At 43.9% G+C, this 23,465-nt stretch overlaps 1 long non-coding RNA gene across 1 annotated transcript in view; it reads left to right on the top strand.

Moving 5' to 3' along the window:
- The window catches only part of LOC138247332 (uncharacterized), a 112,707-nt gene extending 89,720 nt beyond the window's left edge, over window positions 1-22,987 (top strand). The window contains exon 6 of the long non-coding RNA XR_011194448.1: window positions 22,584-22,987. This is a non-coding gene — a long non-coding RNA (uncharacterized lncRNA). The remainder of the gene's footprint in view (window positions 1-22,583) is intronic.
- The last annotated feature ends 478 nt before the right edge of the window (window positions 22,988-23,465 follow it).

Here is a 23,465-nt window from a genome sequence, read left to right as displayed (position 1 = left end):
TGTAGAAAGTTCCTCTTTTGCATTAGTTCCCTCATGCAAATATCTCGCATCCAGCTCAAACATCTCCCAAGCTGTTAGTGCAGTGGTAGTCTCAGGGATTGTAGCATTGTTAGCCCCACTCTTATCCATTAGTGTCATACCCACAACCACAACCATAATGAATATCACACACACAATACCTAAACCAACACCCAAATATTTACAACGCCTACTCCCTCTATTATCCTGCCTAGTGTTAGCCATGATCTGTAAAGAATCAGAAAGTGAAGAATGGTTAATTCAAACAACAACAGAGGATAGTTAGAATGAATTTTTCTCCTCCTTTTTTTTCTCTTTTTTTTTGCAGCACAGTCAGACAAGCGAAAGTCTTCCTTCAGCAATTATTTACAACTTTCAGTTTCACACCCAGGATCCTTGTCAATTCAGGTTAGCAGCTTGTCAAAATCAGGTTTCAAAGTCAATTCAGGTTTTAAAGTCTCATCCGGTAAATTCTCAGTCTCTTTTCTCAATTTTTAACTTTAATTTGATCTTCACAACAATTCAGTCTCTTCAGGCAGACTCAGGTGCCAAAGTATTGACCTGGGATTTCTCGATCAAAGCAAAACACTAAGAACTCTTGTTGCCATTCAGCTGTTGTTGCATACGCCCATTCAGGACCCGTGTATCTTCTGCTCGCTACTCTCTTTCTCTTCAACTTGTGATCACCTTGCATTTCTGCTTCACTTAGATCTTCTCTCCTTGTTGTCTCAACTTCTTCCTCTATTGCATCTTGGACAACCACTTCTCCCTTTTTCACTTGCAATTCTGCCCACTTGTCTCCTTTTAGTATCTCTCTGGTCTTTGATCTTTCCTGTGGCAACCCTTCGCCCACACTTGGCTCTATGGTGTTTTCTCTTGATGGACCTGCAATCTGCTCAGGAGGAGTTTGAACACTCTGACTCTCTTCCACCTCGACTCCTTTGCCTTCTGGGTCTGTCAAATGCTCTAGCTCATTCTCATAACCGCCTGCTTCTGGGAGAACCTCCCTCTGACTAGGTTCTCCTGCTGCCCCAGTTGAGATAGGCTCACCGTCACCCCTCTGGATCTCTTCTCCTTCGTTTCTTACTGGAGTGACCAAGCCGCGCTCAATGGGCTCTTCTTCTGTCTCAGTTCCCCTTCGATCACTCTCCGGCCCTGAGACTTCCTTCTCTGTTGTTGGTACTTTCAACAACTCAACTTCCTCATCAGTCGGACACGTCACCTTTTTAGTATGACTCGCGTGGATCCAGTTCGGGATTCCCGCACACTTCACAGCAGTAGTAGTCGTTAGTATCACTTGATAGGGCCCCTTCCAACGTGGCTCCAAACACGTCTTCCTTACATGTTTCTTGATGACAACCCAATCACCAGCTCTCAGGTTGTGTCCTGGGTCATTTATCGGTGGCAGGGTGGTAGCTTCCACCTGGTGAGAAAAAGAGCGGACCACATCAGCCAAACCCTTGCAGTAGTCCAACACCATATCATCCGTGATATTCACAAGAACATTCGCAGGCACTGCGGGAAATCTCATAGCTCGACCCATGAGAACCACATGAGGGGACAGTCCTGTTTTCTTCTTAGGTGTATTTCTCATTAACACCAAAGGTAATGCGTCGGGCCATTTCAAATTCGTGGCTGCACACATTTTCGCCATTCTTGACTTCAGGGTACCATTCATCTGTTCCACTAGTCCTGATGCTTCAGGGCGGTAACTACAATGCAACTTCTGCTCAATATTCAGTGCTGCACACAGCAACTTAACCACCACGTTGTTGAAGTAACTTTCCCTATCTAATTCTAAAGAGATCGGAAACACGAAACGTATCAATTCCCTAAAAAGCAGCTTCGCTACTGTGAAACTGTCATTCCTTTGTGTAGGGTATGCTTCAATCCAATGGCTAAAGATACATACAATCACCAACACATATCTCAAACCTCCACACACGGGCATCTCAATAAAATCCAATTGCATTCTGCTAAATGGACCTCCAGCTCTCCCAATGTGGCTCAAATTCACCACTGTCCCTTTCCCCGCATTCATCTGTTGGCAGTTGACACACCTATGGCAAATTACTTCCGCAGCTTGTGTGAATTTCGGGTTAAACCAGTCAATTTTAAACAACCTGATCATGGCATCTCTCCCAGTATGTGCTTGACCATGGTAAAATCTTGCAAATTGTGACAAATGACTGTTCAGCAAGACCATTTTCCCTTCATCTGAGACCCACAAGTCATCTGGTCTTTGTACGCATTGCATCCTAACCCAAGAACGCTTCTCATCCTTTCTGGCACGACCGTGCAACAATCTCAATTCTTCTACTGTATCAATCACCCTTAATGCGTAACCCGTGCATGTCTCATTTTCTTTTTCAGGCAACAATTCCCATTGATCCTTAAACGATATACGGTTCAATGCGCAAAACCTTGCGACTTGATCCGCATATCCATTTCCAATTGAAACAAAGTTTTGTGACTTCAGGTGTGGGCTGCATTTCACCACGGCAATTTCATGAGGTAACTGAATCGCTTGCAACAACTCCTTAATTCTCTCACCATCTTTCACTGGCGAACCAGAAGAGGTCAAATAACCCCTCTGTGACCACAATTGGCCAAAATCATCAAGAATTCTGAATCCGTATCGACTATCAGTATAAATAGTCACTCTCAACTGGGCAGAGGCATGGCAAGCTCTAGTAAGAGCTACCAGTTCAGCTACTTGAGCAGAATACACTCCTTGAAGCCAAGACGCTTCCAGGAAACCAGAAATCATACATACAGCATATCCGGCTCTCAGCACTCCTACTGAGTCTCTCAAACATGAGCTATCGACAAAGATAATTTGGTAATTTTCTTCCAATTGGGTATCTTTAATATCAGGCCTCGGTTTGGTGCACATTTTGGTTACCTCAAGGCAATCATGTTTAACATCTTCGACATTTTCAACCTTGTATTTTCACTTGGAAGCAAAGTTGCCGGGTTCAATACTGTACATCTTTTCAACGTTACATTTGGTGACCTCAATATAATCGTTTCATATTCAGTCAATCTTGCATTCATCATGTGCTGCGTTTTAGTACGGGTCAAGAGTATGTCAACTGAGTGAGGGACTATGACTGTAATAGGATGTCCCATCACTATACCTTCACACTATGTGAGGCTTTGTCCAACTGCTGCTACTGCACACAGACAACCCGGTAAGGCTGCTGCAACTGGGTCCAAAGTAGCTGAAAAATATGCTACTGGTCGGTTTACACCTTCATGGACCGGTGTCAAGACAGACAAAGAACATGCATCACGTTCATGACAAAACAGAACAAAAGGCATTGTGTAATCAGGCATACCTAAAGCTGGAGCCCTGCACATGCTTTCCCTCAACTCAGTAAACGCTTTCATTTCCTTCTCTCCCAACACTATGACATCCGGCCCCTCTTTGACCGTCAGTCTCACCAATGGCTTGAAGATGACTGAGAAATTCGGGATCCGCTGACGACAGTAACCCACCATTCCTAAAAACATCCTAACATCTCTCTGTGTTGTTGGGGGATTCATCTGTAATAGTGCAGTTAGTCTTTCCCGGGATAACTTTCTCGACCCTTTCTCAATTTGATGACCCAAGTACTTCACCTCTTTCTGGCAATATTGCAATTTATTTGGGGACACCTTGTGTCCGTTCTTTCCCTGGTGATTCAGTAAGGCAATCGAATCATACTTGCACTCATCTCTTGTCTTGGATGCGATCAACAAATCATCAGTGTACTGCACTAGAGTCGATTGGAAAGGCAGCTCCAATGACCCCAAATCTTGCTTCAGTTTCTGATTTAATATGGAAGGCGATTCCGAAGACCCTTGAGGAATTCGACACCAACTGTAAACCTTGTCCAGGAATTTAAAACTGAAGAGAAATTGGCTGTCCTCGTGAAGAGGTACGGAAAAGAACGCTTGGGACAGATCAATGACTGTGAACCATTCTGCATCGCATGGAATCTGAAACATAATCACAGCTGGATTTGGCACCACTGGGCAGCATTTCACCACTATGTCATTGATTTTTCTCAAATCTTGGACAATCCAAACCTTCCCACAAGGCTTTCTCAGTCCCATTATCGGTGAATTACATGGGCTGTTCATCACTTCCTTCAAGACTCCCTGTTTTACAAAGTCTACAATTAATTGTGCAACCTTTATAGGGACAGCTTGGGCCATATGTACGGACACATTTTCCCATAGACACAGAATGGGTAAAACCCTTTGCTACATCTGGCCCCTTGTGCCATATGATACTGCAGTATCTGGGTAATGCAGCATTTGGCTTCACACTGACTTTAACTGTCTCTAGTCCTTTTATCAGTCCTACTTCTTTCCCTGCTAAGTCCCACACCTTCTCTTGGACTGTTCCCTGCAAGTCTGCCGAGAGATCAGCCATGTGAACATCGGGAAGAAGTTTATCAGAGGATACTCCTCGTCTGTGGTCTCAGTTTCAGGCTCTGAAGCCTGTTCCTCCCCTTCATCATCGCTGTTCGTCTGAACCTCAATCCCCTCATTGGAACAGGTGATGGAACACCTCGTCTTACACAGTAGGTCTCTTCCCAGTAAGGACACAGGACTTGAATCGCAAACCACAAATCTATGCAATCCTTGGAAAGTGCCAAGCTCAACCTGAACCGGTTCTGAGATCGGGTTAGTCAGGAGTTGGTTTGCTACTCCCACTACCTTAACTGTCCGTCCCGAAAGGGGCAGTTTCGGAACCTCTGCACTTCTGACTTTAGAGCGTGTAGCTCCTGTGTCAACCAGGAATGAAACCTTGTGACCCATTACCTTCCCCTGAACATAGGGCCCTTTCTGATCTACCTTTAAGGACGCTGCAAGCCTACATTCTTCACTATCTAAACTCTCATCCGATCATTCATCGTTTATTCCATTCTCACCACGCAATGGGTACTATTGCACTGTGTTGTTTTGACTCATTCTTTGACCTGTGACCTGTTGAGGAAGCACCATCTGTTGCTGTTCCATTGGCACTAAAGGCACTTGCATTTGCTGTCTAGGTACCATAGGAATCTGCTGTTGCATCTGCTGTAACTGCATCGGCTGTATACGTGGCATTTGCACCTGCTGCATGGATTGAAACCCTTGCTTTTGATTTACATTATTCTGGAAATTCGGATTTGGACCCCTCAATCTCGGTCCTCTCACATTTTTGAATGAACTGATATCATTGCTTTGTTGAACAACACCCTCCTGCACCATCATCGGGCACTCCTGTTTCCAATGTCCAAAGACCCCGCAAGCATGACAAGGTAACATCTTTTTCATTCCCTGTACATCGTTTTGAACCACTACAGTGTTCAAATCTGGACTTCAGGTCACAAAACCTCCTCGACCTCTACCTCTCACTTGCGCCTGAAACATCCCGTTGCCTTGTGGCTGTTGCACCATCTGCTGTAGGCAACCTCCCTGCAACCCTGACTGTGCTGCCTTAATTTGCATCACCATCGCTCCACCTCGTAAATCGGCTTTGCTTGCCAGCAAATCAAGTGACTCTTAATCATCTGGCTAATCTCAGGTCCCAACCCTTCAACAAACCTAAACACAAGGTGATTCATATCCTTCGCCTCAACAACCTCTGTACCACTGTAGTGCTTGAGTGCCTTCAACAACCTCTCATAATAGGCATGTATCGACTCCTTGGCTTCCTGAGCAGTTTGATCAATCCTTTGCCAATCAATATTCTTCGGTGAAACTCTCGATTTCAGAAACTCAATCACCTTATAGTAATATTTCATCACCTCAGGAGACGGTGCTCCTGTGATCCTGTCCCTTGCCGGTTCCTCAGTCGGCTAATCCACGCTTCTCTTGCACTCAAGCCACAAATCAGCTGGAACTATAATCTCAAAGAGAGTATTCAGGTCTTCCCAAAAACATTTTGCAAGCTTCACAAACCTGTCTGTCTGCTGATACCACTCAATTGGCTTCTCCCTCAGCCTGGGAAAGTCATTTGTAAGTAAGTAAGCTGTTGTGCTGTCAAACCCTGTAATGAGATATTCCCTGCCTGCGCTAAAGGTGTCTGTGGCATATTCACATTTGAGATCTGCGGAGTTAACAGTCTCGAACCTGTATGTCTCATTGCCTCTGGAGGAGCCCCAATCGGACTGAAGTCTAACAGGGACCTAGATCCCTCAAATGTCGGTTCCACTGGAGTCGTTCCTTGGGAACTTCCTACGAACCCTCCTCTTGTCACCTCTTGAGTCATTACCCCTTGGTTTCATACACTAGCTTCACCTGCGCATACAATGGTACTGGTGGACCAACCGTAATAGGCAAAGATATGGCAGCTGGCGCCTGCCTATTCCCCAAAACCTGTGAAGGACTAACTCCCATATTCTGGCTCATCACTGGTGCCATGTTTGATTGCGGCCCGTGACCGAAGTATAATTCGGAATCATATGCTGCTGTGGCAGTAAAGGTAGAGTTGGCTCAGTCTGAATCAACATTGGTCTTCCACATATTGGCTCTGTCGGCATCATCAGATTTGTGGTAGTCTCTAAAATTGGGACATCGGGGTAAAGTCTCTGAACCTGTGGTGGTTGCAACTGAGATTGCATACCCTGAGCAGTGTACATGCTAAAACTACTCTGCACCGGGACTGGTGTCGAGACAGGACTAACCTGTATCGGATTCGTTGTCACATTCTCTCGGGTCAAACGTGCAGGACATGTACTAGTACTCGGTCTATTGTCATCTATCGCATATGGCGGCGGTTGATCATTCAGTAACTGATTAAGGAACTCATCATTGTCTGAGTCATCTACCTCTGACCAAGGCTTCCTAGCCTCTTTGTCTTTGGAAGGACTTTTGTCAGTCTTACAAGTGGCTTTTCCCCCTTTGTCTTCACCTTCTTGAGCTATTGCTGGAAACAGCCTGACTCCATCTATTGTTTCTCTTCTCCAAACTCTTTGTGCACCATCCCACCTAGCCTACGCTAGTGTCTTTTCTGCTTTCCTCATTCTCCTCTCAAATTTCTGTTGCTGCTGTCGTATTGCCATCAGCTCCCAAATTGCTAATGCCTCAAACTGTGCTGGCCTCGGAAGTGGCTTTAGCTCATTTAGCACCCTTCGCAAATTTTCCAAAATCCTCAAATTGAACGTTCCGTGCTCCGGAAACACTAAGCACCCCTCTTTCTCTGTAGCTTTGCACCACTGCTTTAGCCAAAGACATGGCACGACCCCCTTTTCCTTCATTACAGCATAAGCTGGTGTATCCTCTGGTGCTGTAACCTCCCCTACACTCGCGGTGATATATACATCTCTCCTCAAAGCACTCTTTAAAGCCTTGAAAATTGTCATTTTTACGCTTTTATTTCGTTCACAATCAAATCAGGAAGGGGCTTTAATTCCCAGAACCCTCTTCGCCTACCTTCTCAACCAATTGCCTCTCACGGATGGCTGCCAATCTGTGTGCGACGCTTCTCACTAACCAACCTATCCCAGCGCGGCTCCGATGACGTCACACTCACACACATTGCGGCTGACAAAGTCTTGCGGCTTGTCTCCCCACTCTTGATCCACACAAACTAATGCAATATATTGCGAGCACCAACCAAATAAAACTCAAAATTTGCCGGTTTACTAAAGGAAAGGGTAACACAATCCCTTCAGAACTTTTCAGAGATTTTGCTTAGCCTCGGCCGCTACTCTCTCCCTCTCAGATCCCGCACTCGCAAGCAAAATTTGACCTGCAAATTTTACTCTTGACTTGTCAATGGATTATTGTTCTAGTGCACTTTAGAACTCACCAAATTTCCATTGAAGTTTTCATTCACTCACTTTGACTCAAACTCGACTTGTCGACTTCACCATCGACCTATTAAACTGCGCAAATTACAACATAAAACCAAGTGTCTCATACACTTATCAATATACTCCGGAGTCTTAGACCACGCAGGGTCGTACATCATCAACAACCATGTGGACAATTTTTTTAGCACAAAGCGCCACACTCACATGAAGTTCACCGACTTCCCTACTCTCATACTGCGGAGTATGCACACTCCTACTAAAACATCATCATCTGGCCTAAAATCCTCACAAACTCCTCAATTCACCTGCGATATGTATAAGCTGGGCAAGCGCAAAATCTACTTCATTCACACTATCACTGGAACGCCGAGAACATACTCAAACTTCCCTCAGCAAGCTCCGAGATTCCGGGAAAGTCATTTGGGGCTTAGGGGCACATCAACTCTCCAATTTGCATCATTGAAAAAGGATAATTTTACCAACCCAATTTTTCCTATACACCTCGCTAACTTCCAAACCACGTCCATCAATTTCTATCAAAATCTAACACCTTTTTCTAGCAACACTCCGTCAAACTGTAGTCCCTTGTACTAGGGCCCCCAGAGGGCCAAACCATCCGCACTACTACTAAAACTGTTATCAAACCATAATCTTTCGTACTGGGGCCCCAAAGGGCCAAACCATCACCTTTACTAGGAAAATCTGTTAGCGCATCAGAGACTTGATAAGTAAACTTACAAGGAGACGCGTTCAGGTCGACGAACCTTTGGACCACGTTCGGGGACTTCCCAGTACGAGATGTCTTTTTGGCATCACAAATCAATAGATCGATAGCCCAATTAATATTCACAGTAACTAATCAACAAGCTAATCAATAACATTTAATAAGAATCAATAAGTTGAACACACCATGACCTTTCAGTCACAAATAACCACAACAAGTTAGTTAAGTGTTAGGATATTTATTTCCTTATTGGTTACAATCTAATGTCATCTCTGTTAATCTCATTAGCAATAAACCTCATTAGAACTCTTCTAATTAACAATTAGAACACAATTAATCAATGCATAGAGAATTTTAATTCAGTAATTAGGCACATTATTGATACGAAGCAATTCAGCATAGTCTCAGTAATGTGTGATTCAATAAAGCAAGAACTCAGTCATTTGTCTATTTGCACCGGATAATTGTGAACGCCTTAACTAACCTCAAATCAGCATTAGCATGTTGGGCTTCATGCAAAACATTTTAGAAAACACGAATTTGGAAAACATCTAAACTATGGCCTCTATCAAAATAGCAGTTGGTACCTAGAAAGAAAAGGCAAACAGACAATTACAATTTTGCATCAGATAGTTACCAATCCAACAGATCCAATCCAACAGATCAGTCTTCATCCTCAGGACATCAGTCGATTCACCATCAGCAGAGATAGGACGGGGCAAAGTCTCAATATAGCATAGCTAAGAAATGAACTCTCTTCCCTCATATGGAGAAGTTAGCATCAAGCAAAGAATGGGTAAAGGATGGTTTAAAGTATCAGGACATACAAAAGAGTGAAAAGTCTCTGTGAGGTAGGTGGAGTCTAAAAGTCTCAGCGCCTCTCTCAAAGCTTCTTCTTCTTAGGTCTCCGTTAAATCAAAACCACCTAATTAGCCCACAACTCCCTATTGGATAATAATTGGCGTATCATTATCTCTGTCCAATAATTCTTCACACATCTTGCCAGAATTTTCCACAAACCACAGTTGTCATGTCGCGGATTGGCCCATGTTATTGACGTCTTCATCGGTTGGAATGTCAGGTAGGAAAAGTTACAGTTTGCGCTCCAGTCAGTGTCTCTATTGTTTTCTCCTACAACAGTTAACCTTGCATCTGTTACGAATTACACTGTTGCATTCAGCAAGAACGTCTCCTTCAGCAAATCTGTTCTCATGAGAAAGAATTTACTACGGCTACACACACATAACCTCTGTAAAAATAGAGCTTCATGTCCTTCAAGAAAACAGCACATTGCTCGTTTATAAAATGGCGTTTTATACGAGACCAGGCAGCTAGGCCCAGACCCTCGCTAAGCTAAGACTTTCTCATTTTAGTAAGCAGCTTCTTAATACATAACTCTAATTATGATACGCTAATACAAATTCAAAACATTATTGCATAACAATTAAGAATTAACAGCTTTCATTAGTTTTCGTATATATTGGTGGCCACTCCCCGTGGGCACATTTCAAACGTGTGCATCATTTTTCTATGTTAACATGTTTTCTATGCAGCTTCATCACACAATATATTACAAGCTTTTCATATTAATATTGCTTTTAAAAGACACACTCCAACACTCCTTGCTTCTCCCCTGTCTCTCTGTGCCTCCTCCTGTCTTTCTTTGTTGCTCTCTTTCGCCGCCTTTCTTCCTCTCTGTTTCTCTTAACAGCTTTCTCTGTGTTTTTTCGTCTCGCCCTGCCTTTCTGTCCCTCACCATCTCCCTTTCTATCTACGTCTCACACCAGCTTCTCTGACTTCCTCTGTGTTCCTGTCTTTTTTGTCTCTCTGTATCTTTCACTCATTCTTATCCTCTCTTTCTGCCTCTACCCATGCTTCTGTCCCTGCACCTCCATATCCCTCGGATTCTGTTTGTGTCCCAGTCGCCTTCCACTCTTTCCCTGTCTCCCTCCCCCTGTTTTTCTCTGCTTCTAAGTGTATTTAGCTTTCTCTCTCTCTCTACTCTTCTCTCTGCTTTTCTCTATCTTCCTACCCTCCTCTGTATTTCCATGTCTCTCTCTGTAGCCGCCCCCTACTGATGCCTTACTCGGCCACCCTATTTCGTTATATGTGTTCTCTTTCCCTCTTCGTGTCGTCCTGTCTTTCTCTGAATTTCTCTTTCTCTCCTTGTCTCTCTGCTGTCTAGCTTTGTGTTTCTCTGTTTTCTTCCTGTTATTGCTCTGTCTCTATTTCTTCAATGCTCTCTCTTCATCTCCCCTCAACTCCTCTCCTTTCTGTCTCCCCCTCTCTCTATGTATCTCTTTCTCCTTCGAAATTTTTCTCTGTCTCTCCCTGTCTTTTCTCCACCTCTCCTTATCTCTCTCTGTGTAATTCTGTTTCCCAGCCTCACCTTATATTCGCGTCTTTCTCTGTGTATCCCTGTCTTTCTCCACCTCTCCTTGTCTTTCCCTGTTTCTTAGGCCCTCCCTATTAGGAGCGCTGAGATCTCTAGCACTGTCTTCCCGTCTTTCGCTGTCTCGTTGTCCCTCTCTCTGCGTCTCTCCCTAACTTTCGTTGTCTCTCTCTGTCACTCCTGGACTTTCTCTGTCTCTCTGGGCCTGTCTCTGTCCTCATCGTCCTCTGACTTCTCAGAGTTTTTGTGCCACTGTCTGTCCCTGCAAGCAGGGGCGGAAGTGACTTTCTGCAAGACTTTGTCCTACTGTTTAAGAGACAGCGTGTGTTTTCCGTTTGTCCCAGCATTGGTTAGGACATTGATGTGTTATGGTCACGAAGTCTACCGGCATCTGCTGAGATTGTTCGCTCGTTTGAAAAATGATAAAGAAACTTTGCATTGTATATACAGTCTGAGTTAACTGTCTGAAAACACTATCAGGCAGTAAATAACTGATGTGAAGAACCTTTGCTGTAACTTACACCATTTGGCTCCAGTTATTGAATTTTCCTTGTGAGGGAGCCTGCTGTGTAACTCAGCAAACCCTATAGTACTGGCGTATTTCACGCAGTTGGCATACATCCATGTGTCCGTGGTTGTTCTGACTTTTGCCGGGGTAAGGTTACCTTGCTGTGCACGCGCGGTTCACTAAGGGCGGCTATTTGTGCTTCACCTTCTCAGTTCACCACTGGTGAACACTTGATGAATGGCTGAAGCGGAGCTGTGCAGCTGAAGAAACTTCTGTGGGATGTATCTTACAGTGGCGGAGAAGGAAATGACGGTTATTTAAAACTATGCTGCCCTTCTGACAACAATGCATGGAAACTCCGCCCCCACCTGAACAGGTGAATCTGCCATATGAGTCATATGAGAGTTCGTGTCTTCCGGGGTTAGCTGTAGCTCAGCGGTTCCTTCTGAATTTCACAATTACTCTGTGGTCCAATCCTTCGGGGTTCGTGTCCCGCGGGCGCCTTCTAACCTTTTAATTATAGTAATACTGCTTTTGAAGAATTTTAATTTATTTGCATTTTAGTCGAAACCTGTTGGTTGAGCTGCTTGTGTAAAACTCCAACTTTCTCTTTTTTGAAGAATAGAAAGCCAAAGCCCTGTATCCGTTCGTCCGCATTATATGGGATAGTTTCAGAGTGACCTTTGTTTTTAACAGCTGGCTCACCAGCATCTCCAGAAGGGGTCCGGGTGAGCCGTCTATTCCTCCTACTCCTGCCCCTTTACTGCTTTCTCCGCAGCTGTTGAATGCGCCAGAGGCGGCACAAAAACCAAAAACAGACACCGTACGATGCTATGCACAACAATTCGTCTAAGTACCGTTCGGTCTAAAGCAGTGTTGTTTGCTTAAAATGTTCAAAACTGACTTTGTAAGCGTGCGTGTGTATATGTATTTATACATATAAAAAATATAGACATATAGGCACATACAAAGTCAGTTTTAAACATTTCAAGCAAACATACATGTATATCTGTATATATGTATTACCTTTGAAGGTGGCCCCAACACTTGTCTTTTATCTGTGGCCCAATGCGTGCCCGCCTAAAAATTCACTTCTCGAGACACATTCAGCATACTACCTATATGTGGGGAACTGAAGTACTTTACTTCATGGGTGACATGCTACACTGCACAGGGTGGGTGTCCAGATGTGAGCTGTCTTTGTTCTGATTTCGCGTGGGAAGGGTTTTCCTGTTGTGGTTTGACCATGGAGGTGTGGCTATTGTGTTATGGGATGCAGCACTTGGCAGTGTAATAGTTGAAGTGTGAGGCATACATGCACAGGTGATTGCTTTTAATGAGCTGCGAGCTTTGAACACCTGTGCAGGACACATTATGGTATTTCCTATGATCTTAGTCCACTAAGCTGGTTACTGTACTTGGTTGTCCATTTTGAGACTTTTTCTTTTAAAGTTTATGGTCCTGCGCAGCCATAGGCTTGAAGGAGAGATGGTGACGAGATCTGCTGGGATGGACTTTACTGTCATCCCATATATGATTGTCATTGTGAAATGTAAAGAATAGTCATAATAAGGAGCTAGTTGGGGCTTGCAGTAGGGGACTAGATTGGCCAGGTGTATGTGCAGATGCTGATCTCTTCCGTTATTCCATGCCTATTCATTTGTTGATGGTTTATTGCTGCGGACTCATCCAGTACTGGGTGACAGACATGACCTATAGGGGTTCTGCTCCATGTGAGAGAAAGAAAGTAAAGCAGAATACTGGAGTTATGCAGCCTGTTTGAAATACAATCAGCACCCAACTGCTGAGTTTTATAGTATTAATTTATGTTTACGATTACACATTATATAAAACACAGATGACACAAAAGAGGTACCCTGGTGCTTCTGAAACTGAGCCTATGAAACCTAAAGTAAAGTAGATACAAAGTACAAAGAGGATAATTAATCTAAAATCTCTACATTAAACAGTTAGGTCCCTAATTGTTTTTGTAAACTTGGTGAAATTTACTTGTGCTCTCAGATGTAATGGCATCAAATTTCAAGTCTGTGGAACACTTACAGAGACCATCTACCCTCCTAATGTAGTTTAAAAAAATCTAGGAATAGAGAGCTGATATTGTGGGTTGGTGTGTAGTTAAAGAAGAGCCGCATCATGTAGTCATATTTTCTATGGCTACAATCTCCTTATGACAGAAGTATAACCCTTTGTAAAGGCATTTGTTGTGAACTTGGAACCAGTGTAATTTGTGTAATTGGCCTGCTACAGAGATACGTGTTCGGGTGCGCCTAAAGTTTTCCTGGAATTCTGGTTATATATTGTGAGGATTTGGGTGTACTATATGATAAGGTTACGGGGCCTTATTGTGCAGCACACTCTCAAATACCATCTTGGGCCCAGTCATATACATTTAATTAACCTTAAGCTCAACCCTTGGTATCTCTGGCTGTGAGCAGCAGGGCTTAGCAAAGGAACAATGTGTAAAACATTTAACAGTACTAAACAACAAAATAAGAAAGTAATGACACATGGAAGAAAGAAGGCACTAGTTTATAAAAATAGATTATATTTTTATGAAGTCGTAAAGACCTTGATGAACAAAATCCTCCGGACTGTTCCGGAGATACGTATCTTAGAAGATAATATCACTTTTAAATACAACTGCAAACAAGCCTTGGTCAACAAAACTTTAGAAACTTTTCAAAAGTTTGAAACAGGGGCATATTTAAGAGCCCCTAGCGCCTCTGTGTGCCACATTAGCGTCATTTGTTTTATGCTAATGTCGCCCAATTATGTCAAAATTCCTGTACCATATTTACAAAGTGTGGCAATGCATGCATTGCGCCACTTTGTAATCCTTTGTGCTACATTATGCCTGCATCAGGCATAATGTATGCAAAGGGGGCATTCCCCCATTAGGGAGGCCAAAGAAATGGTTCAAAGAAATCTCACAGATTTCTTTGCGTAATTTTCTTCTGCACTTTTAATGCCTGCTCAGAGCAGGCGTTAAAAGGAGGCACCCCATTGATTACAATTAGCCTCAAGGAGCTTTGCAGGATTAGCGTCAACATTTTTGACGTTAATCCTGCAAAGCTCCGGACTAGCATAAAAAAGTCTGACCCTAAATCCCCTAACTACTGCCATGGTGCGCTGTATTTTAAATACGGTGCACACATGGTGGCATTAGGGGGGCGCTAAGGAGCGCAAGAAAAATGGCACTGCAATGTGTGCAGTGCCACTTTTCTTAAATATACCCACTAGTTCTGCTACTCCAGCCGGGGTTGCCAACTAGTTCTGGCAGGACAGAGATCTAGGAGGCCACCAGAGCATTTTTGAATTAAAATGCAATCTTTACACAATAATTAAGTGGTCCTTATGTGGCAGAATGCAGGCTAAAGATGCTCAAAGGATGTGGTATGGTCACTGTGGTATGATCAATAGGAGTGTCTTTGTGGGTCTTCCTCAGTCCACAGGTGAAGTTGTACAAACTTGGCCACAGAGATCAGGGTTCCTTGAAGTCCTCTACGTTGCAGTAGCTGGCTAGCTGAGGCTGGGCTACTTGTCAATCTACACCGGGGTTGGGTGAAATCCTTAAGTGGGGGCTAGTGTCCCTTGGGTGTGATTAATCCAGACTTGTCTAGCACTCCTGGGTCGGGCAGACTTAGGTGCAACTTTTGGCTATCTCAGATATGTCCTCTTGTGTGCCCGGCATCTGGTAGTAGCAAAACGTCTGCGATGGCCACCAACTTGTCGGTTTGGGCAACTTCAGCTCCTGTGTCCTTGGAGTTGGTTCCGGGAGATCAATTGACTGATCCTTGGATTCACTGCTGTAGGTTGGGACTGGGAATCAACTTTTGCCCAAGCCATGAGCCACAGGAACAGCCCAATCTTTGCTGGCAGCAGGTGAAGTCCTTCCAATGGTGCAGCCTCTCTTTGTTCAGATCCAAGGGCAGCTGGGTAGTCCTTTTTCGGACCTCTCTCCAATTCCAGCATGATCTGGGAGTCAGAGTGCCAGGGATGCCATATTTATCCTGGAAAGTGCCCTAAGGGGACCACCCAGTCACTAGCCAATGGGCTAGTAGGTCCTCCCACCTAGCAGTGACATTCCTGTGATGTGTGGCATCTAAGTATCCCCGAGTGCCACAATCTTGACCCTTTCAAGATGGTACAAATCTTCTTCATTCATTAGGAGCGTGGTAGTCCACCCTGTGAGTATGGGTACCCGAGGGCTACACGCCCATGGTACAACCAGTTTGAAGGCGAGTTTACCCTTCTTGATCATGTCTCCAAAAGGCATCCTGCTCAGGGGGGTTGGTGCTACTTCCTTCACAAAGGCGGCTTCACCCTTGAAGCTCGCCTTTTGGGTTAACACCCTGAGTGGCCGTCCTGGAGAAGGAGGTGAGAATTCTCTCCAAGGCAACTGCCTTTGTTCCTCTGCTGGGGAGTCATTCACACGTCACCCCAAGCAGTCAGAAAGTTGTCTGTGTGCCAGGGCCTTTGTGGGGCCGCTGGACTATCTAGAGCACAAAATGGCAACTTTCTAAAAGTTGCTTACATTTAATAGTGGTATTAAATCCGACCTGGACATCAGGTTGGGTTTAATGCCACAATTAATTTGATACTTTACATGACCTTGTTCAGTAGTCGTGTTGAGGAGTTATCTAGGTTAGGATGCCATTCATTAACCCTGTGGAAGCCAATGGGACTACTAACTTTATCCACAGCAAAACATCAATTTGGAAGTGTTGCTGTTAAAACATATCAAAATATGTGTTTTACGTAACAAAATACAGCTTCCTGCGAAAGGGCTCTATAGGCCTTCCTTACGGGAGACCTATATACAATGTTAAGGAATAGGGTAGGTTTGCCATTGGTTTGAAAGGCAAAGTCGAACTGGCAGTGAAAACACTGTCCTTCAAGTATGCAGTGCCAGGGAACCATTTTGTACCTTGTCACTAATGGGTGGCACAAACAGTGCTGCAGCCCTGAGTGGACATTGTGTCTTATATGCCCTGGGTACTCTGGGCACCACATACTAGAGATTTATAAGTAAGTCAGTCCTTGCCAATTGGGTGTCTCCAATTTGACATGTAATTTTTATAATTTGTATGGGGTCAGATTAGTGGCACTGAGATCTGTTTAGTAGGCCTCAGTAACTCTCAGAGTCAATAAACCAGCAGCATCAATCCAAAAATGGTGGGGTGAACATGCAAAAAGAGGCATTTCCTTACCTTTATGAATTCATATTACTATACAATGCCCAAGCTAGACATAGGTCTCTCCTATATTTGCACCTCTCCTATTTGAGCCGACAATTGTACTCACGTGTGAATGCAGACATTCACATGCACACGCAGACTCATAATTTCCTTCACCTGAACTCATAGTAAGCTCTATGTTTCCATGGTCAAAACATTCCAACAGAATGTTGCACTGAAATGCTACAGGCTGTTTTCATGATTGGTAATTTCATAGCTGCAAACTGTACTTTAAGAAACATACAGTAGGGTATTCTAGCAATTTCATGCAGTAATCTAGACTTCAGGACTCCAGGAAAAACTGTGTACACATCTGAACGAGTCTCTGTGCGACAGGGCACATTTTCAGACCTTAGCGAGCTGAGTCTGCTCATTGTACACTACCATTCTTCTTTTGCCATAGAGGTGTTGGGAAGAGCAAAATGTATATTAGTCAGTGTGACTAAAGCCATCTGAAACTATGTGACATGAGTGTATGTGACTAGAGGTATACTGGAGGAGTCAGGGTACTGAAGTAACTTTCATGTTGCCTAGAATCAATATGCACCAGGATCAAACCGGGGAATAATGAGAGCTTTACGTTTTTCTCACTGTGTATTTTTAGAGCTTAATTTATAAAATAATAAGTGCCAGATCCAAAGATATTTTTCAGGTGGACACTGAAGTGTGGACCACCTGTGGTCCCTGCCAACGATGTCAAATACCAACACCAACAACACCTGCTTGATAATACAGTCCTACAAATGTGATGATTTAGAATATCCGAGCACCCATGTATTACTATTTCTTTAATAGTATATTGAGTTGCTAAACATTTTATGTCAAGAACGGAGGCTCACATTATGCTTCTCTAACTTGCTTTAATTTTAATATCAGCAGTCAAGAAAACTACAACTCCCAAAAGGCTTGAAACAGAAAAGCCAATGGGAGAGAAAAACGTAATGATAAATGCACCAATCAGAACAATGGAAGCTATGTATCCACTAAGGTTGACTGCGACCAGCCCTCTTTCTTGCTGCTCGCAGTCAAGATAAGTCACGTACATTTCTTTCCTATGTATTTGTTGTCATAATGCATGTCTTTATGCTTATTTTTTAGTATTGTTGTATGGTTTTGCGGTGTTTAAACTTTCCCGGTGTTTTATAGCCTGTTACTAAAAGTTTATTAGCACCAGCGCGCGTTGTTTTTTCGGGCTTCAGGACCCGTTGGTTCAGCGCGCTCGCGCGCATCTGAGGCAGCTTTGCTGCCTCGAGTGTTCTAATGGTCGCGCTCGACTGGAGACGCGTCCGTTTGGTTGTTTGGCTCCCCGCAGCTTTACATTCGCTTCAGCCTGCCTCAAGCTGTTTTTCTCCGCTTACCCGCTGTGCCAGCTCATCGCGCTTCAATCCAAACCTCGTTTGCGAGGTGAAGAACTTCCCGGTTTCCTTTCCTCTGCGGTTTGGAGCTGGGCCACGCCTCTTAGGGCGTGTTTATAGACTTTTTCAGCCTTTCTGCTAAATTAACTCTTTCCTCTCAGGTTTTTCCTCTTTTCCTGGCATAGTTAATTCAAACTTTATTGGCCCTTTGTTATTTTGTCTACATTATGGAAGGTCAAGATCCTTTTTCCAAACTATCAAATAATAAAGAAATTGGAGCCTTTATTAATGAGGCTGTGACGAAGGCTGTGTCAGCCACTATGAATAAAATGTCAAAGAACATTGAGAGTTCCGTACAGAATATGGTTTTCAAATCCTTTATGGCCTAATCTGCGGGGGATAGCAGAAAAAGAAAAAACAAGGATTTGTCTCTACAAAAAGATGGCTCTCTGTTGACTGGTGAAGTCTCTTCACCCATGACTGAGGATGAAATGCCTCCCGGGCCTCCTTCTCAGGAGGGGAATTCTAATAATGTTTCTGGCAAACGTAAGTCCAAAACAAAAAATATTTTTTCAGCGCCAAAACAGATTATAGTAACACATATTTCTGATACCGATGATGACATCGGTGACATGGATGATTTGGACGATGATTCTGATGTATGGGGCTCGCTCTCACAGGCTTCCCCCCCAAAAAAGCCTAAATTAGAAGTTTCTAACCCTTTTTCTGCAAAAATCGTTTTGGACTCAGAAGGTAACCCCATGTTTGACCCTTCCTAACGCCACCATCCTAACTCCAAGGAGTGGACTCCTTCGGGCCATGTGGGTCAATATATAGCTTCCAGGTTAAGGCTTCCCCTGGATAAGCAAACGAGAGCTAAATTAAGGTCAGAATGTCCCAGACCTTCCCTCTCTTCCAGCATCACTACAACCCCAGTGATTGATGAATCACTTTTTGACCTTTTTTTGGCAAAGACCCCCGCAAAGGGGTAGACAAGGCCTGGTCAAATTGCCAGGATAAGCTACTTGATTTGGTGGGACCTCTGGCTCGTATTTTGGATCTGGCAGAATCTGCCAAAATGGACAATGCGGACATCGACCCTTCCGAACTTTCCCTCTGGACCCAAAAAGCATTTTGTTTGTTAGGCAACGCTAACGCTGCCATCACCCATGAGAGAAGGAAGGGAGTGTTATTCAAACTGGATCCTAAGTTGTCTAATCTGGCTTCCATGGATCCTGGGGTGAAGGCCGAGGGTCGTCTCTTCGGAGACTCATTTATTAAGGATTTAGGAAAGTTTGTAGCAACTTTTTCTTCTATCGATAAGGCGCAACAGAACATTAAAAAAGTGTTCAACCAACGGGTTTTCGCCAGGGCCGGTACAGGCAGGAGCCGCTCTACCGGCCGATTTACTCATCCTCAAGGATTCAGAGGCTCCTCATACTCAAATTACAGATATCATTCCTACAAGCCCCAGTTTGACCCTCAGAGAGGCAGAGGTTACAGGGGCCGTGGACAACGCGGATTCAGATCCAACAAAACTCAAGGTAAGCCTTACCTCTGGCCCTCCTCCAATAGGGGGCAGGCTCAGTTTTTTCATTCAAAAATGGCACTCTTTAACTACCGATCCATGGGTTCTGAATACCGTTCAGGGATACCAAATAGAGTTTTATTCACAACCTCACCAAGTTTATCTTCCTCCACCGCTAAGTTTCTCAACAGAAATGTCTCTTCTTATTTCAAAAGAAGTAAATTCTCTCCTTTCCAAAAACGCCATTCAAATTTCGCCTCTAGATCCCTTCGGATTCCTCAGTTCGTTATTCTTGGTTCAGAAGAAGAACAAAAAGTTCAGGCCAGTCATAAATCTAAAGTACTTCAACCAGTTTGTCGTCTACCGACATTTCAAAATGGAGACAATTCTTCATTCACAGGATATTCTCCTCCCTTTGGACTTCATGGTACGATTAGATCTTCAGGATGCGTACCTTTCAGTTCCCATTCACTGGGGTCACCGCAAGTACCTTCAGTTTCAATTGCTCGGTCAAACTTACCAGTTTTCTTCCCTTCCGTTCGGTCTGTTGTCAGCATCCTGGTACTTCACAAAACTGATGAAACCGATAGTGGCGCATCTCAGATCTTTGGGCATCAGGCTGCTGATTTATTTCGACGATATCCTTATCTTACATCAGAATCGCGAGGCCCTTCTTTCCCATTTACAATTAACTTGTTCTCTTCTTTCTCAACTGGGGATTCTAGTCAACGAAGAAAAATCAAGCATGGTTCCTTCTCAAAGGATTCAGTTTTTGGGATTCGAAATAGATTCTTCTTCTTCCACCCTTCATCTTCCCCTACAAAAAGTGAATTCCATCAAATCGGAGATCTTAAGAACGCTCCGAAAAACCCAAATCTCGCTAAGATCTCTAGCCAGGATTGTGGGCCTCTTGTCCTCTTTAATTCAGTCCATATTTCCCGGCCCTTTGCACTATCGGGCTCTTCAAAGACTAAAAATCCGTCATCTCAGAAAAGGTCTAGCCTATTCGGATCTGATTTTTCTGGATCAAGAATCCCGCCTAGAACTCCAATGGTGGATAGACCATTTAGATGCCTGGAATGGCAGAACTATCTTTCCATCAGCCCCAGATCTTGTGTTAGAGTCCGATGCAAGCCTCACGGGTTGGGGCGCCCGCTGTGGACCGATCTCGACTGGTGGTACATGGTCATTAAGGGAGTCCAAATTGCACATCAACTATTTAGAGATGCTTGCAGGTTCCTTTGCAATAAAGAGTCTGGCAAAAGGCAGGGTTCAGTGTACCATCCTCCTCCGCATGGACAATGTTTCGGCTGTCCGATACATAAACCATCTAGGAGGAACCAGATCAAAGCCGTTAGCAGACCTGGCAAAAAGCCTTCGGGAATATTGTTTGGGCAACGAAATATCTCTCACGGCAGAATATCTCCCGGGCTCCCTCAATCAGACAGCGGACTGGCATTCTCGCTTCCTCAGAGATTACAGCGATTGGAAACTTCACCCCTCAGTCTTTCAGTCTATCCTCCACAAGTAGGGCCCCTTCAGTATAGACCTCTTTGCCTCTCGCCTCAACACCCAACTCTCCCTCTTTTTCAGTTGGCGTCCGGATCCTTCGGCATTGGCCTCCGATGCTTTTCTTCAGGATTGGTCACAGATGATCAATTACGCTTTTCCTCCTTTTATTATGATCACCAGAGTTCTGGCCCAAGTCAGACGTCAGAAGGCAACTCTGGTCTTGGTGGTACCATTTTGGCAATCACAAATTTGGTTTCCCCCTCTCTTGGAATTGGCAATCGATTTTCCCTTTCTTCTCCCCTCTTTTCCCTCCCTTCTGCTAGATCCCTTAGGGAATCCTCATCCCTTGGTACTCAACAAGACACTCACCCTTTCAGGATGGAAGGTATCAGGACTCCCTCATCTACCATCCCAATTTTGGAAGAGGCTACTGACTTCATCAATAAGGCCTGGGCTCCCGGCACCAGGAAAGCATATTCTTCCGCCTGGTCTCTTTGGTCTAGCTGGTGTATGGGAAGGGACCTCGATCCCATTTCAGCAGATATAAATTATGTAATTAACTTTCTGGCTGCGCAAGCTAGTGCAGGTAAGTCTTACAGGACAATTAATTTGTATAGGTCTGCTATTTCCATGCATCACTCCCATGTCAACGGAAAACCGGTGGGTGAACACCCTCTACTTTGTCGGCTGTTAAAGGGAGTAAAATTTTCAATTCCCCCACTACCTAAATATTCAAAGTTATGGGATGTCAATGTGGTTTTGAATTTGTTTTTGTCTTGGCAGGATAATTCTGATTTATCTGTAAAAATGCTTTTAGCAAAACTTACTATGTTGCTTTTCTTAGTTTCTATTAAGCGCTCATCGGATGTTAGAGCACTTGATGTTACTTCTCGTCAGTTTGCCCCCACAGGGGTATTATTTTCCATTATTAAACGCACCAAAACTAACTTACGTACAGTCTTTTATCCATATTTTCCAGATCAACCTAAGCTATGTGTGGGACAATGTCTCAAATGTTATGAAGAACGTACAGCTAATCTCAGAAAGTCCTCTGTTTCCCAATTGTTAATGTCTTTCCAGAAACCACACAATCCCGTGTCTGCTGCGACTCTAGTCAGATGGGTTCGTTGGGTGATGTCCCTTGCGGGTATTGATACCTCCATTTTTGAAGCTCACTCAGTTAGAGGGGCCATGGCTTCCAAGGCCTTTTGGGTTGGATCCAGGTTAGAGGACATTCTGAGATCTGCTGATTGGTCCAATGATAATGTTTTCAGGACATTTTATTGTAAACCAGTTCATACTGCTACGTCAATAGTGATTAATATGCTTTAAAATAGCATAATATGAGACTCCGTTCTTGACATAAAATGTAGATTTTCCTAGTAGATTATGACGGAAAGTTTTAATTTTATTAAAGACACGGAGGCAAGTATTATCCCGCCTCAACAAGGAGATATTTCTGATTTTGTCTTGTTTTTTCCCTCTCTTGCAGCAACCTCCACTCCAGCTCAAACTTCTACCTGATCAGAAGGTGGTTTTGCCGGACATGAACATATCGGCTGGACAGTCTGATCCTTTCCGAGGCAGTCCCTCTTCTCCCTACCGGATACCTTCTTCACCTCATTTGTGTCTGGAACTGATCCAGGACTTTTGTTCTTTGACTCTAGCAATTGCTATAATCTTGGCCATTTTTCCGTTGTTTTCTCGTAATCACTAGCCTTCTCGCATCAAGAAAGAGGGCTAGTCGCAGTCAAGCTTAGTGGATACATAGCTTCCATTGTTCTGATTGGTGCATTTATCATTACGTTTTTCTCTCCCATGGACTTTTCTGTTTGAAGCCTTTTGGGAGTTGTAGTTTTCTTGACTGCTGCTATTAAAATTAAAGCAAGTTAGAGAACCATAATACTCGCCTCCGTGTCTTTAATAAAATTAAGACTTTCCGTCATAATCTACTAGGAAAATCTACATTTTGTTCACAAACTATTTTTAGTACCATCATGTGGTGGGCTGTCGTAAATATGTGCTGGTATTACGAAAGAAGTGCCTGTGACAAGCACCGGCAAAAATAGTACTAATTAAGCACACTCTTTCCACTGCCAGCTTGAGATTTTCTATGACACTTGTCTTGTGTGTGTTTCCTGGTTGTGTGCCGAGAGAATGCAGGGCCCGAGTTGTACTGCACTCATGGACCAATTCTGTACTGTTTTCTAGTACATCATGTATATAAGCCTTTGCCAGGCACACCTTAGATTGGTTCACAACACAGCAACAGTTGTGCCTGGTGACAGGAACGTAGGGGAAAAGACCTATTGTTTCCTGGGTTAGACTGATCCCGCTAGGCAGCCATGAGGAGAAGGTAATGGGATCTGCAGCA

The sequence above is a fragment of the Pleurodeles waltl genome, chromosome 7, assembly GCF_031143425.1.
Source record: "Pleurodeles waltl isolate 20211129_DDA chromosome 7, aPleWal1.hap1.20221129, whole genome shotgun sequence".
Lineage (NCBI taxonomy): Eukaryota > Metazoa > Chordata > Amphibia > Caudata > Salamandridae > Pleurodeles > Pleurodeles waltl.
The sequence above is the reverse complement of the archived record's forward strand: the minus strand, read 5'-3'. Positions and strand labels throughout refer to the sequence as shown.